Below are 16,409 nucleotides of genomic sequence, written 5' to 3'. Positions count from 1 at the left end.
CCCAATGTGTTTTCCAAATGTGTTTTGCTGGTCACCCTGCTTTTGTCCAAGAATTATATTTCATATCGGAACTTGGCACAAAACTCAAGATTTGTGAGCCATAAGGTACCTTTAATTCTGTAAACACTTTATTTTTCATTAACTTTTGATCAAATCACAGACATATGGTATATGATCCACTCTCTAAGCAGTTAAGTTTAAGCAGTAGATTAAAGCTTAAATCAACTCTGCTGTGTCAAAAGGCAGAAACACTTTCATTAAGTAAAGGCACATGATTTACCATGACAAAAATTAAATTGAAGTAATAAAACATTTACCACTATTTATATGGAAAGTGGAGAGTACTTTTGATGAAAGTACAGAAATGGGGAAGTTGCCATATAAATTACTGATCTGTGCTATAACCCCATCTCATCGCCTGACTTGCCATTCAGATAAGTGTAGTAGATGGTGGAGTTCCCACTTCATAGATGTGAGCCAGTCTCTTCTGATAGGATTAGACATTGCATCACACCATCCCCTTTGCCAAATTGGTAAGTGTTGGTTACTGCTAATACCTTCTCAAGGCTGAAAATTAACTTCATATTCCTTCAACTGGGGATCATTACAATGGATTTATTTAAAGGCAAATTGGAAACCATAGAAAACACTACTTCCTCTCCCAAACTTTTGGAACAGAAACTATGATTTTTCCCATAAGTGATTTGGCATTAAATTCAACCTTCCCACTGACACTTCTAATTTTCCAGTAAAAGGTAAAAATTCCAGTAAATTTTCCGGTTGTATGGGAAAAGACATGTTCAATGGCGACTCACTTCAGGAAGAGTCCAGTTGGGTTTCTGGAGTGCTGCAAAACTTGGGTTGTCTTACCGAAGCATGTAGAATATTGATTAGGTAAATATTGAAAATGTGTTTTTTTTCTACTAAGGGCGTAGGCTCAGAGCAAGGAACATATATTAAAGCAGATGAGGAGAAACTTCTTCCGAAGATTATGAATCTTTGGAATTCACAGCACTATGGAGAAAAGAAAGTAGAGTCACTGAATATTTAAGACTGATTTGGGAGTAATTAGGAGGAGAAAGTTAAGGCAGGAGAGCGGAACTGAAGCCCAAATGAGATTGGCTATAACCTTAGCAGAAAGCACTTTAGATATATGGCCTATTCTGTTCATATTTCTACTTTCTTGTGAAATGTCCTGGAAATACTTGGATAAATGATCACTAGTTGCAAAACATAGCAATAAAGCAACATCATGCAATTGAATTTTAAGGCATAGGAGAAAGTAGTAGGAAAAATTCAAAAATATTAAAGCAAGGAAAGCATTAGCTTCCTATAGACAAGGAAGCACTAGTTTGTTAATTTTGCAAAGTGTATTTTTTTTAAATCTATGAAAAATTTAGTATCAAAATAGTACTATCTCTCAATTAACTTTCATTACTACTTCTAAGCAGTTGTTTATTTCAAGTGCAAGAGATTATCTCAGTATATTTCCAGATAATTTAGTAACTGGTGATCAAATGCTGTTAATTCCAATGGAATGCAGCATACAGCCTTGATACAGTATACCAGCAGTGATATTTGATTAAAATTATTTCAAATCAAAAATATCAATGCATGATCAGGTTGTAGTCACATTTAGGTTTGTTGAAGTAAAACATACAACAAACCCATTGTTGGAAATTCTGCATTCTTTTCCCAAAGAATTGTTTTAAAGATACACATGTTCTTTACCATTCTAAATAAATGTTTTTCCCATGTATTTCTAGAATATTGAAGAATGAGACTGCCTTTGGGAATCTGAATATTTGCATTGATACTTTCTGCCTATAGAAGAAATTGCATCATAATCTCTTAAAATGCTAATTCAAAGTGCATTTATTCTAAAACCATAAGGTATAGGAGCAGAATTAGGCCATTTGGCCCATCGAGTCTGCTCCACCATTTCATCATGGCTGATGCAATTTTCCCCTCAGCCCCAATTTCCTGCCTTCTCTCCATATTCCTTCATGCCCTGACCAATCAGGAATCTATCAACCTCTGCCTTAAATAGAGTTGACCTACACAGCTGCTTGTGGTAAAGAATTCCACAAATTCATGACTCTCTGGCTGAAGAAATTCCTCCATCTCCATTCTAAAAGGACGTCCCTCTATTCTGAGACAGCGTCCTCTGATTTTAGACTCTCCTACTATAGGAAGCATCCACTCCACATCCACTCAATCAAGGCCATTTGCCATTCGATAGGTTTCAATGAAGATTACCCCTCACCCCTCTTCTGAATTCTAATAAATACAGGCCCAGAACCATGTAACGCTCTTCTCAGTATGTACAGTATACAGAATACAGCTCTGAGATTAGATCTCCCATAGGCAGCCACAAAACAAAGAAACACCATGGAACCCAGCCAGTCAAGAAAAACATCAAACATTTAACATGTGATAAAAGGACAAATTGCGCTAATGGCAAAAAGCAAGGAGACAACACACAGAATATCAACCATCAAAGCAGGAGTCCAGTGGTATTTAGTTTGGTATAGTTCAGCATCACACTGCTAGCCCACGGCTGGCCACAGGGAAAAGTACTCTTAGTTGAAGCACCCCAGACCACATCGATTGCCCGATGAAACTGCTCAGAAAACAGCGGGGCAAAAAAACAGAATCAGGAACACATGCAACACGAACCTGAAAGTCCCTCAAAATGAGTCTGCAGCCTCTCCAATCGATCCTTGCAGCATGGATCCCAGGACTCCTGCACTTTCCACCAACAGCAACTAGCGAGAGGGAGACTGGTCAAATGTAGGCAGACTGTTTCACTATAGGATAGCTATAAAGTTGTGTTTTTTTTAATATAAGACATTCTGACTGTATAAGAAGTTGCTGAATATCACGTTTATTCCATTACTGAAGGAATCCATGTGGGTCAGAATCAGCAAAGTCACAGGTCCCCTTAACAAAAAGGAAAGGAGACATGTCATTAGTTATCTTTGTGTATGTCACCTACTCATTTCACAACTGAGTACTGAAGTTTTTCTTTACACTTCTGTGAGTATTAGAGGCTTCCAATTTCTTCTTTAAAATGGTTGCTTTTGTACATGGACTTGCATTTTGATAATGACTGCTTACTGGGTATTTAGTCAGCCATAGTCCCACCTTTCTGTCCTTGGCTCAGGGACTTAAGTTAGCGCTAGCACCCTTTGAGATCAGCTACTTCAACATTGATCGGAGATCAGCATGGGATCTCTCTTGAACAGAACAGCTCAGTGGCATGTGGTGAGCCATGAATTCACTATTAAGGGAAGATGCATATTTTAAATATTCAACGTCTGTGTTCCAATTTTAAGTTTAAAGCAAGTTTAGTCAGTAATCATAGCATATTATTTAGCTCTATGTTCTTTACCTGTGGGGAGCAGGCTACTTGTAAAACCCTGTCATGATTGTCAAAGCTGACAGCAAGTGCAAGTTAGTCTGAGTGTGGCATTGTTCGAGCTGTGCAGCATAACAGGGCTTTGTGTGCGGTGCTAATGGCACAGAAAGCTCAGGGACAGTAACTCAGTATGGGTTGCCATGGTTACTACTCTGCACACACTAGGTGAGTGCAAGCAAAGAGCTATTTGATTTCTTACAGCCCCACCACTCATCTCCCCACATCCCTGACACACCTCCCCCAATTGCTCAAAACCAGCTTGTAATAGTCAAGTTTCTATTGCACATATAACAAATCTTGTGATATTCAAGGGAATAACTTTTTAACTTTTTCTTTTTATAGATCATTAAACTTTCAAATTTCCGAAATAACCAATTATCTATTAAGTGCTAATAGCCTTTTGCCTTTTTTATTAACAGGACTTATTATTCCATGAATTGGCTGCTCTGCCAGTGAATCTCCATCCCTTCACCGTCCCACATCCAAGTGTGCATTCCGAACAAAATCAGAGGGGAAACAGGTAAAGAATGTCATTTAACTCAGAACAATAATGGCTGGTCTTTTGTTCAAACTTTGTTCTTTACACCAAGTACTGATGAAGGAATACTTGAGCAAGAAAGCTCATTACTTAATTTAACTTGCAACAGAACACACTTTAGTCTTTCATCCGATCATCCTGTACTTAATTTTCATAAGCAGCTATTTTAGTTGTGGTTTATAGGTCTGTAACTAAGTATTCTCTGGCACTCTTGGGAGTAATAAAATTCGGCTTAATTTTTGCTTGATCTGCAATTAAGTCTGCATTCAGAATGCTTTTGTACAAAGCTTATTTGTGTTGTAATCTTTGAAAAGATGGTGAACCCCTTCATTTTCTTACCACTCACAATCCTTCAATAATTCCTGGCTCCTTGCCAGTTGTGGAGAATATGCCAACCATGTAATCTGATTGATGCTTAGCATCTATTGATGCTACTTTTGGGGTTGTCAATAAAAGCCATCCAACTGTGTCTTGTCTTGTGCAATGTTTCCCGTCTCCTAAGACTTTCTCCTCAACTATGGTATGCCAAAGTTTTGAAAATGAACAGCAGGGAATGATCAAAGCTACAACTCCTACTGCCTTGGCATATTGCCCACTGATTGAATGCACTGTGCCACCTTTCAACTTGAGTAATATCATAGTACCCAGTGATTTTACAGCAGAATGTCTACACTTTCATGGTGGGAACAAATGCACTTGATATTAATCAGCTACCCTCAGTTCTTTTGAGACTTTGAAACTATGTTGCAGAAGGTATACCTATTACTGAAATGAGGGGTTGTTAGGCACTAAGTCAGTACTTTCATATAAAAAAATCTGCTGGAAGCTTGGAGTTTTACACTCTGCCTACAATGATTCTACATCTTCCAGTCCTAAGTCAGTTCCTTGTATGGAATTAATTTAATTTTTGTCACCAAAAATACTACCCTACTAATGTTTTTTGTCCACCTATCTGTCCATTAGATACAATGTGTATCCTTTGATTTTAAGCTTCCAGCTTGATTTTCTTTCAACTGTGAATTAATGATGCTTACAGCATCATACTTTTGCTAACTATACTATAGGATTATCTATCTTATTTCATACACAGAACACATTCAACTATAACACCTTCAGTCCTGTATGCACCAATTTTGTCTCAATGTTGCATGAAGTTGAATTCCTATCCCTTTCTAAACTTTGTCTTTTTTATTATTATTCAGTAACCTCTCCTGCATTTTCCTTCCCTTTAACTTTATCCATACTTTTCCAAGTGGTGTTGGGATGGAGTTGCTGGGCAGATAATGAGGGACAATTGAGATGCAGTCAGCATTGACTTGATGTACTTGGACCTGGAAGATGATATTTTGTTTGGAGATCTTGAATTAGTAATTAATTGTATATAAGGGGAAGCGAAGACTGACACTTACCAAGCACTTCCAATGACATCAGGGAATCTCAAAAGCTTTGAATCAACTAAACTCTTTCAAAATGTGATCAAACTTGCAGAACAGGAATTGTGGCATCAAATCTACACATGTAGAGTAAGGCAGGAGTGGAGATGAAAAGAATTTCTTGGAATGATGTTTACAGGAGCATTGATAAGCACTAAAATTAACTAAAATATTCCTGCTCTCAAACTTTTCATTTTATTTTTCCTTGAAGTTTTAAATTGACTAATATTAAAAATGTGTCACGTGAATCTCCTTGTAAAGGTGACTCTTGTGTGGATATCTTACTGGTCAAAGAACATAATGATTGTTGTCAATTGGGAAAGAAGTTTCATTGTTCATCATTCAATGAAGAATGAAATTGACTTTCCTATGCTGATATTCTTACTTTCACCTGGGTAGCAAACTGTCTACATCTGCCCAAACCAATGAAGTTGTGATTGGAGCAAGGAGCTCAGTGTTCTAACATTGGATATGCAGGTTGTTTGCATGTTTGTTAGTGATCACAGATTTGAGAGGTTAAAATGGTTCCTGGGAAACAAATTCCTCCAAAATTTGAGTTTTACCAATCTATAGATAAATCTTACAGCCATTGCACAAATTTTGTCTTGTTATAATTTATTCAATGTTTATGGCCAGGAATGAACCAGTGATACTGGTTCACAAAATGTAAGCAGGTTTTTTTTCTCACAAGTTTGTAATTTGAAGAAAAAAACGAGCAACTTTCAAAGCTTGTTATTTGAGATGGTTTTAGCTGGTTAAATGAAAAAAACTTAGCTTTTATTGTTCTTGAGAGGGTATCACTTCCAAATTTTTAAGGATTAACTGCATTTCTCTCTTTTCATAATTGCCCAGAAATCCATCTCTGGTTGGAAGAGTTAAGCTTATTAATTAGATCCTTCAATATTTGTTCAGTCCCTAGAATGAATTTTAGAGGTAGAAAATAAGATCAGACATGGGATACACAACAGTATAAATGAAAATGAGTTCTCAATTTAATTGATTCTGTTCAATAAAGCAACTATTGCTCATTATTTTGAATAGAGGCAACTAGGAATATGCTCTACTTGGAATTGCCCAAAACATTCTGTACAATTTTTGGCTGATTTAAAAAAAAGTATTTCTAAGCTATCAAAAATAGTTGAATTGCAGTTGAAAGTAAGTAATATTTTTTCTTCTTTCAATCAGGAAAATTTTAGTTCAGATTCTTTATATGGTGGCTGAGTTCATAATCCTGGCTTGGCATGCCAGTGTCGTTCAGAAAAGTATCTTTTGAATGACACGAGTTTGTTCTTGCCTCTCCTACAAATATGCTAATCTTCCAATGGCACAGTTTGAAGCAGAGTAGATCTGTCTTCAACTGGTTTGCATTTTTTCCTCATAGAGTATCATCAAAAGACAAACGAATTGGTCATTCCAGCTATTAATAAGATGTTTATAAGATGTTTCTTTGTGAAATAAGTTGCTTTGCTGGTCACATCATGACTAATTACATGCAAGAAGAATGCATTACATGTGAAGATCTTGGACATTTGAAAGTGATTAAAGTTGAACACCGTATTACAGACTTGTGGTAATTCATTGTTTGGGAGATTTGTGTTAGATAAGCTAATGCTTACAAATTAAAGGTGACCTAATGTGATAAAGATGCTTAAAATGAACTATGTTGCTCATTTTCAAAAGTTTAGTAGCAGTACTTCATTCAAAAAAAAACTGAGACCCTGGAACCTCTTTCACATAAAGCTGTGGGTTTTTTTGGAACAGTTGGAGCTCTCATAACTGAGATCACTTTTTTTCCCCCCCTGGGACATTTGAGATATACCAGGCAAAAATGTTGAGGTGGCACTCAATCTTAATTAAGAGAACACATTCAGAGATGTTTAACTCTGATTAAGGCGACTGTAATTTTTTAAAATGATTTTGTGAACTATTTCCTCGATGGCATCTGTAAAGTACAGACCTGTACTTCAAGGCGCACAGTTATATAAGCCTAACTACTACAATGTGTTACTATGACAACAGTCCATTTTGAACAAACAAGATGCAATTTATTTCTTGTCCATTGTGATGGTCGTCCACCTTGTCCAATGATGATGGTCTTTCTTGTGCCGTTCATCTGTTATGAACTTGAGCGTGGCAATGGAGTCCAAGTCTTGAGTGGCAAACTCATTTGCCCTGAGGGCAGGGGACCTGTCCTGAGTCGGCTGGAGTGATTGTTACTGTAGCTCTCAGGCAGCCAACAGGCCTGCACGACGCCACTCCTCAAGGTTATTGTGGGTGAATATTACCAAGGCACGCTATCCAGTCTGGTCCTGTGTGCACTGTTGCAGCTGCAGTCGAGTAAGTCCAGCATATGTGGTGATAGCTTTCTCACAATCTTTGTTTCCTCATTGCCCATAAATAACACAGCATACAGTAGTTTAGGGGTTCTGGAGTGCTCCATCCAAATAACATGTCCTGTCCATTGAAGATGGACTTTCAGGATCAAGGCCCCAATGCTTATGGACTTGGCACTGTCAAGGATTTCCAGATTTGAGACTTTATCCTGCCAAGGGGTGTCTAGGATTGACCTCTGCCTGTGAATGTGGAAGCCCTCTAGCTGTCTGAGATGCCTTCTGTAAACAATCCATATTTCCTGGCCATAAAGGAGCCTGCTAATGATGACAGCATTGTACACCTTGAGCTTTGAGGACAGATGAAGTCTGTGCTGGTTCAACAAAAGTGAAGACAGGAAGCCAAGGCTATGTCTGACTTTGCAAACCCTGCCACTAATTTCCTTGTCCAGGAAGTCATCATGAAAGATGGTTTTGTTTCCTTGTTGGTGATGGATGGACAGGCAACAGCAGATCCAGGAGCAGAGCAAAACAGGACTTTAACAAGCTGATGGTGAGGTTAAAGAGATGAGTGGCTTCTGCAAAGCTGTTGACAATGAATTGGAGATCAGACTCTGCATGGGCCATCAGGGTGCAGTCATCAGCATAGAGCACCTCAAGGATGGGCTTCTCAATCATCTTCAACTTGAATTCAGATGACGCAGGTTAAAGAGTGATCCATCAGCCCTGTACACCAGATATACACCTTGTTCAAAGTCTCAGATCATATGGTTCATCTTGCATGTGAAGAAGAGATTAAAAAGCATAAGGGCCAACACATACCCTTGTTTCAGACCATTTGGAATGTTGAATAGCTCTGAAGCTTCCCTGATTGACAGAATGAGGCCAGTCATATTGTCATAAAAGAGGTGAATGAGGTTGATGGATCTGTGAGGACATCCCAGCTTTGACGGTATCGTCCACCGTGCTTCTTTGTTGACCACGCCAAAAGCTTTGGTTAGATCTATGCAAAATGCATATGAGCTCAAGTTTTGTTCTATGCACTTTCCTAAACCTGAGAAATGACTAAAACCGTGTCGATAGTGCTACAACTCAAGCAAAAATTACACCGGCTCAGGATATTCTCTCTGATATATTGGTGATTAGGTGATTAAGAATTATATAGGCCAGAACCTTCCTAGCAAAGAACAAGAGGAAGATGCAGCTTTACTTCCCTAGTTTTTTGATGAACAGGATGATCATGCCATCCTTGAAATATTTAGGCCTGTCTTCTTCCCAGATGCTCATGAGAATGCTGTGGAAGGTTCTGACTGCAACTGGACCTGCTGACTTGAAAATCTCAGTGGGTATTCCATCCTGCCTGAGGGATTTTCCACAGCTTGTTTGAGCAATGGTTTTCTTGATCTCATCTGATGTAAGGATGTTTGAGAATGTTATTGTATTATTTTGTTAAAAGGGAAACTGCAAAATCACAGAATGGCATAAGAGGAAGCCAATGAAAATATCAAGAGAGGACACTAACAAATCGTACCGTTTTATTATATATATAAAAATATCAAAAATTATATTAGGCATAGAAATGGAAAATGTACTTAAATGTAAGTGGTACATTTTGAAATAGTGGAAGTGAATTTGGGGTGGTGAGTAAAAGCGGCAGCTGTGAGTTTAGGGCTAATGATTCAACAGTGACTTTTTCCTGCTATTTCATTCTGAAGAAACAGCTAAAGAATTTACAACAATGATACCAATACTGTCAGGAAGATTTTTGGACCTAAATAGCAATGCAAATCATTTGGAAATATGGAAATTCTTCTCAGAGTACACATTAAATTCTATTTTACTTCAGTGTCACAACCTACCCTCATTGAACTCTATGACACAGCAGCAAACACAGGCTCAGCCAGACATACAGATATAGAAACACTTCTAGGTACGTTTTACATTGCTCACCATTTTTTGCAACCTTGTGGAATTCCAATTCTGCTTGAAACATCTTATTTTCAGCCCAAACAACTACTCAAATATGTACATATACCACTGTGTGAGGCTCTGGTAAATCACCTACTGAGCATGACCAAGGTTGCACTTTTCCTATGAATCTTGGGAGATCTCCAGCCAGGGTTCAACTTGGGGCCTTTTCCTGTTTGCCAAAAGAGACTTCAGAACACTTACTTATGATCAGAGCAGAGGAACATGAAAACAACCACACACTGGAGAGAAAGAGAAACTGGAAAGGAAGTGAGGGAGGGATGGAAGATTTTAATTGAAAGAAAGCCAAAGACATAATAAGATATAAACATAACCATTGTCCTGCAGAGTACTCAGTAATATGATCAGCAGAGATGCATAGCATTTCTTCAAATCCCTTCTACTACTCTTCAGCAAACTTTGTGAATAAACATTATTAACAGAAACTCTTAGATTAATAGCTTCACTTATGATATTCTTTATTTTCCTTAAGGTCACGGTAACTAAGTTTTAATGGATAGTAATTTAAAAAGAGTTCTTGGATCAGAACAATAATTATGTGTGAAATAATATTGCTATATGATCACTAATGTTTAATGAACCACAATTATCATCAGCTGATAGTAAAATACTAGGTACTCAAGGTTGGTTTCTCCCTGAGAATTGCAGTATCTGGATAATCAATTTTCAAGGTGATTTCTCTTTCATGGTTTGTATTTTTCATGGTGTTGCTGTATTTCCCAGTACAATGAAGTACAAGGGCAATGACTGGCCATTTTCCACTTCATTCAATTTCAGTTTATGTCTGACCTGGTTGCTTCCTGTAGGAAGTTGATGTGAAGTAAATTCATCTAAAGAGGAAGGGTGTTTGGGGATGTGGTGGAAGGCTATTTTGCAAGGAATTGAAAATGTCTCTTCAAAAAGAAAATACAAGCATGAACCTATAAAGGAATAGTCAATGATAATTCATCTCTGAACTCAACTTGGAACAATAGAAAAATGCTATCACTTTTAGAGATAAGGAATCATTGAACAGCAACAGCAGGTTCTACAACCCATCATGTCAATCAACATTAACCTCTCTTGCCACAGCAGGTATGCCTATTTTAGTCCTGTCTAAATGCCTTTCTAGGATACATAATGATTTGTGTTTGACTCCAAAAACTCTTCTGGGAGTTAAATTGAGATATCAACAACTTCCCTTAAATCTTTATTAAGCTTCCTGCCTTTGATATAAGTCTAATGCTCTCCTCCTTTTCTACCATGAGTTCCCTCTGGAGTGAGAAGATTCTGATTATCTCACCTAGCTCTGCCTCCTAAAATGTTATATGCCTTAGCCTCCTTGGCTGTGGGGAAAATGAACTCAATCTGTCCAGTCTCTTCACATACCTAAAGTCCTCCTCTCCAGACAATACCCTAGTTATTTTCATACATATTCTGTTACATAACTACATCCTTTCTATAATATGGTGACCAGAACTGCACGCTATGATCTGAGCCAGTGCTTTGTAAAGTTGCAACATAATGTGCTGAATTTAAATTCTGTTCTGAAGCCGCCTTCACCACCTTATTGACTTGTGTTACTATTTTCTGGGAACTATAGACTTCAACCCCAAGATCTCTCTATTCATCAATATTCCTTAATGCCCTCCTGTTATTGCCGATATCTGTTTGAATTCCCACTATGCATCACCAAGCAAACTCTTTTCTCAACTTTCCATCTACCTTGTATCCTGCAGTACCCTGAGACAACTCTATTCAAAACCCCAAAGGTTTTCAGATTATCCAAAAACTCACTAATTATACCACTAACATTCACACTTAAATTCACAACTACAAGGATCCTAGCCCTGAACCGTGCTGTAAGTCATTGGTCATGGATTTATAATCAAAATGCATCTTTTTATCACTCAACTCTGCCTTCTTTCATCAAACTGATCAGCTTGCCTTCAGCCCCAGGTGTATTAAACAACTTAGACCAGCTAATCATTTTAGACTTTGCTGGTCCAAATCGGTTAATGCACATGGGACCCAAGGCAGGACATTAGTGAAGTATTGAACAATGTGCAATGCAGGACATTATTAAACACTTTACTAATTTCCACATACATAGTTTTACGATCTTGCCTTAATCAATCTTCTAAGACGGCCTTCAAATAAAAATGCATTCATATTTGTAACAACAAGTTGCCCCCTCCCCATCAGTTCTGTGCTAACTACCCTGATCAGTCCGTCTTTCCAAATATGCATAAATACTTTCCTTTAGGATTTTCTCCAATCATTTCTTTGCCACTGAAATAAAGATGGTCAACCTCTAGTTACCCGGCTTATCACACTGTCTTTATTATGTAAAGGAACACCATTAGGTATCTTCTAGTTTTCTGGCATCTTGCCTCCATATGCTTCTCCTTGAAGAATACAGATGAGAAGTGTTCATTTGGAATTCAGCCACATCACCAGGCTTCACACATAGATTACACCTTTGGTTTCTAATGTGACTCACACTTCCCCTGACTACCCTCTCGCTCTTGAAATATTTAAACTATCTTGGGATTCCTCTTGGTTTTAATTACCAAGTATATTTTATGACTCCATTTTGATGTCCTAATTTGTTGCTAAGTTCTCTCCTGCACATTCATTCCTCAGGAGGCTCCTTGATTCCAAATGACTACAACAAACATAGATTTTTTTTTTCTGTACCAGCCCTCAATGTTCATTTTCATCCAGGATTTTCTTCAGTTTGCTATCTTTGCCTTTCACCCTGATTAGAACATGCTGATTCTGAACACTTGGTAACTCCCTTTAAAAGACACTGGTCGGTTGCCAGCTTACCCACAAGTATCATTTCCCAGTCTGCTTTTGCCAGCTCTTCCTAAACTATTAGTATTGGCTTCCGCTCATAATTGAACACCTTAAACACCTTAAACTTGAAGACCAGTAATCTCTTTCCACTGGTCATTCTTCTAAACATTTGTCCCCTTATCCAATCCCACCTCCAAAACCAATACTTAACCATCTGCCCAGTTTCAATCTGAATATTTAATGTTTAGTACTCTATTAGACCATATGAAAAATATATTTAGGTGGTCACAACACAGATGCTAATTGGCACAATACATAACTGAAGACTTTCTAAACATTGTGCATAAAAATATCTGGAGGCATTTTATCACTGACTTTACCTGGAAAAATTCCAAGAGCTCAGAAGTAAAAAAAATCTAGATCATTTGGACGATAAAATAAAATACAATCCATATGATGTTTGTGGTCCCAAAGTCACAACTATTCTGTTAAGCATGGAAGGAGTTTACTTGGCTAACAGCGGAAGTCCTAATTCATTTTCCCATCAGTGTAGGCAGGAAATTTGATTAAAATCACAAGTTTGCGAAGCTGGAGGGAACTATTTCTTGATACCTCAGTTTCTAAGTCAAGTCCACTTTCCTGCCCTATCATGATTTCCACAGTGTCCAAAATATTTATTTCTATCTTTGTAGATGTTCAGTTACAAGTATATCAGACCTATGGGAAAGATATTTGAAAGCGTCAAACTTGTCGGTGAAAAGAGTTCCCTCACTTTATCATAAAATAACCTGCTATTTATCCTTGAGGCTCTGACTCCTAATTATTGGCTCACCCACCAGTATGAATTATCCCTCAATTTTCTGCATTGAACTTTTTAAAAACGTATACATTTCCTTGAGATCACCACTTTTAACTTCAATTAATGCAGGCCTATTCTGCTCAGTCTCTTTTATATTAGTCCTCCTTTCCCAATAATCTATTTAAAACATTAACACACTCAGTCTCTTAAGGAAAGTTAACTTGTTTATTAAATAAGGAAACCCAGCCAGCATTTTTGGTATGGACAGTACAGTACAATATAATTGTATGAAACTTTCTTAAACCCGAATGAGCAAAAAACACTAGTTTAAAATTTGCTTTCCTTATTGTTTGCTGCACTTGCATGTTAACTTGTGATTCATGCATATGGATATCCAAAATCTTCTCAAGTTTGAATTCAGCTTATTGCCATTCAACCATATACATGTATGCCACTGAGCAAAACAATGTTCTTCTGGACCAAGGTACATAATACAGTACATATAATTCACACACAAAGTAATATCACTAAAATTATTCATTAAATAAGGTGCATATATGGTACAAGTTTAAAAGGTAAGCAATATAACACTACTGGCGTTTCATATGTGTTGACACAGGTGGTATCAGAATTCAGTAGTCTTACGGCCTGGGGAAGAAGCTGTTTCCAATCCTAACAGTTCTTGTCTTCATGCTATGGTACCTCCTGCCTGGCGGTAGGGAATCAAAGATTGCTGGATGGATGGGAGGAGTCATTGACAATGCTAAGGGCAGCATTCCTGATAAATATCTCTAATGGATGGAAGGAAGACCCTGATGATCCTGTTAGCAGCCTTCACTTTGTAGGGACTTGCTATCATTTATAAACAGTTAATGAATGCTTGCATGTTGCCTAATGATAGGGTTTAACGCATTTGGGAAATAGAACTTCAACATTCACTTTCAGACAATCAATGGAGTAAAATTTGTTATTTAGTCAATAATTCATCTATCTGCGCACGCCATATCTTAATTCAGTTTAAGATAGTACACAGGGCCCATATGTCCAAAGATAAATTGGAGCATATTTTTCCTAATATAAGCCCTATTTGTGACAGATGGAATGCAGAAGTGGCTACTCTAACTTATATGTTTTGGTCATGTGTAAGTTTAAACAATTTTTGGAGGGATGTGTTTGGAATATTATCTAAAGTTATAGATGTGGATGTTCAACCTAATTCACTTACAGCAATTTTTGGGATTATTCCAGAGGAAGCAAGCAGAGTGTCTGCTTCTGCCCAACATGTGATAGCCTTTTCAACTTTACTGGCTAGGAGAGCTATTTTGCTACACTGGAAAGAATCTAATCCGCCTACCATTTTTTATTGGCTCTCCTCCATTATGTCATGTCTAAGCTTGAAGAAAATTAGAAGCTGGACATTTGATACATCCCTTAATTTTGAACAAGTCTGGTGACCCTTTATTCAATATTTTCACATGATTTTGTTACGTACCCGTGACACATGACAGTGGTGTACTTGTCATGTGACAGGTGTTGAAGCTATACTGGACTTAAGGTAATGGTCTTGTGATGGTGGAGTGATGTCATTTTCCCGCCAGTAGAGGTCATGTGACAGTTTTTTTTTACGGGGTATAAAAGGAGGACTCCTCCCTGTGAGGAGGGGCAGTTTGTGGCTGGATTTGCCATGTTGACTTCATGCCACTGCGTGATTTAATGTTATGATGCAGTTTAGTTGAAAGATGGAGTTTTATTTAATGCCTAAAGTTTAAAAGGTCATTGCCAGCAGTTTCTTTATAATACTGCTAGTTGAGAATCAGTGGAGAGTGAAGATCGGAGTTCGGGAGTTAAAAGATCGAGGAGAATCAATTTCGACGGTGAAACAGGTTCGACCTTGTTTGATCCCTATTCGGAAGGAATTCATTGACTGTTCTCGTGTTAATCCCTGTGAATAGCAGAAAGGATTGGGAACAGTTTTGTAAAGGAAAGGTCAGGGCCTTTAAGCCGTTACATATCATCTTCGTAAAATTTTTCATGGGAAAAGTAGTTCGACTGGGAATCGAAACAAAACGACATGAAAGAGAATTTAAATCGTCTTAAAAAGTCTCTCCTTTAAATGGACTGTAGCATTTTGAACTTTTGCAATACTACTTTGAAGAACTGTTTTTGCAACATCGCTTTAAGAACTGTTTAAGCTTCATTGCTTTAAGAACTGTTTAAACTGCCACACAGCAGCTGAGTTACGGTTACGTTAGTGATTTGTTTACTTTTGGGGGGTTTGTTTTCAGTGTTTAATAAACGTGTTATTTGTTATAAAAACCCCTGCCTCACTCATAAATTTATTGTTGCCTGAATCCATAACAATTTAAGTATTTTTTAATTTACTTTATTCTCTTTGGGGAAAATCCTTATCCGTGAAGGTTTGGAGATGACTGGAAGGATTTTTTTTTTCTCTTTTTAATTTTATCCTCAATTGGACTGCCCAATCTTTCTTTATTCTTTCTTTTCTCTTTCTCTTTTTTTTTGTTTCAGTTTAGTTGGGTTTTCTCCTTTATTAAATAAAATTTCCAATTTTTTTATGATTGCTGTGAGGAGTCGTAGTTTCTTTTTTTGACCATTGTATATATAAAAGCTTAATATTTTACCTATTTGATTTTGAACACTATATACTTTGTTTTTATTATTGCTGTTTATATGTCTTTTATATTCTCTGTTTGCTAAACTCCTCCTCTGATTTGTATATTCTTTATTTGAAAATCAATAAAAAGATTGAGAAATGAAATGTAGGGACTTGCAGTCAGATGCCTTGCAGTCCGGTTCCAGATGGTGATCTAACTGGTCAGGACATTCTTGACGGGGCTCCTGTAAATGCAAGGATTGGTTAGAATATGGATTTGGGAGGAGAAAGGGCAGTAGAACTCACTCAGCTCAATCTCCTTTGGAATGGAGACACTGCTGTGCTCTCTTGACCAAACAGGTGGTGTTGAGGGACCAGGTGAGATCATCTGTCATGTGCACTCCCAGAAACTTGGTGCTCATAACTTGCTCCACGGAGGAGCCAGGTATGTGCTGCGAGAAGTGGTCAGCCTGCAAGTTTCCAAAATCCACTTTCGTATGTCTT

The 16,409-nt window shown here is 37.6% G+C and overlaps 1 protein-coding gene across 5 annotated transcripts in view; it reads left to right on the top strand.

Annotated features, from left to right (window-relative positions):
• tenm1 (teneurin transmembrane protein 1) overlaps window positions 1–16,409 on the top strand; it is a 2,244,326-nt gene that overhangs the window by 744,753 nt on the left and 1,483,164 nt on the right. For all 5 annotated transcript variants that reach the window (XM_073058035.1, XM_073058034.1, XM_073058032.1 and 2 more), the window contains exon 3: window positions 3,841–3,941. The gene's annotated coding sequence lies outside the window, so the exon portion shown is untranslated. The remainder of the gene's footprint in view (window positions 1–3,840; window positions 3,942–16,409) is intronic.

This window comes from Hemitrygon akajei, chromosome 10, assembly GCF_048418815.1.
Source record: "Hemitrygon akajei chromosome 10, sHemAka1.3, whole genome shotgun sequence".
Lineage (NCBI taxonomy): Eukaryota > Metazoa > Chordata > Chondrichthyes > Myliobatiformes > Dasyatidae > Hemitrygon > Hemitrygon akajei.
The sequence above is the reverse complement of the archived record's forward strand: the minus strand, read 5'-3'. Positions and strand labels throughout refer to the sequence as shown.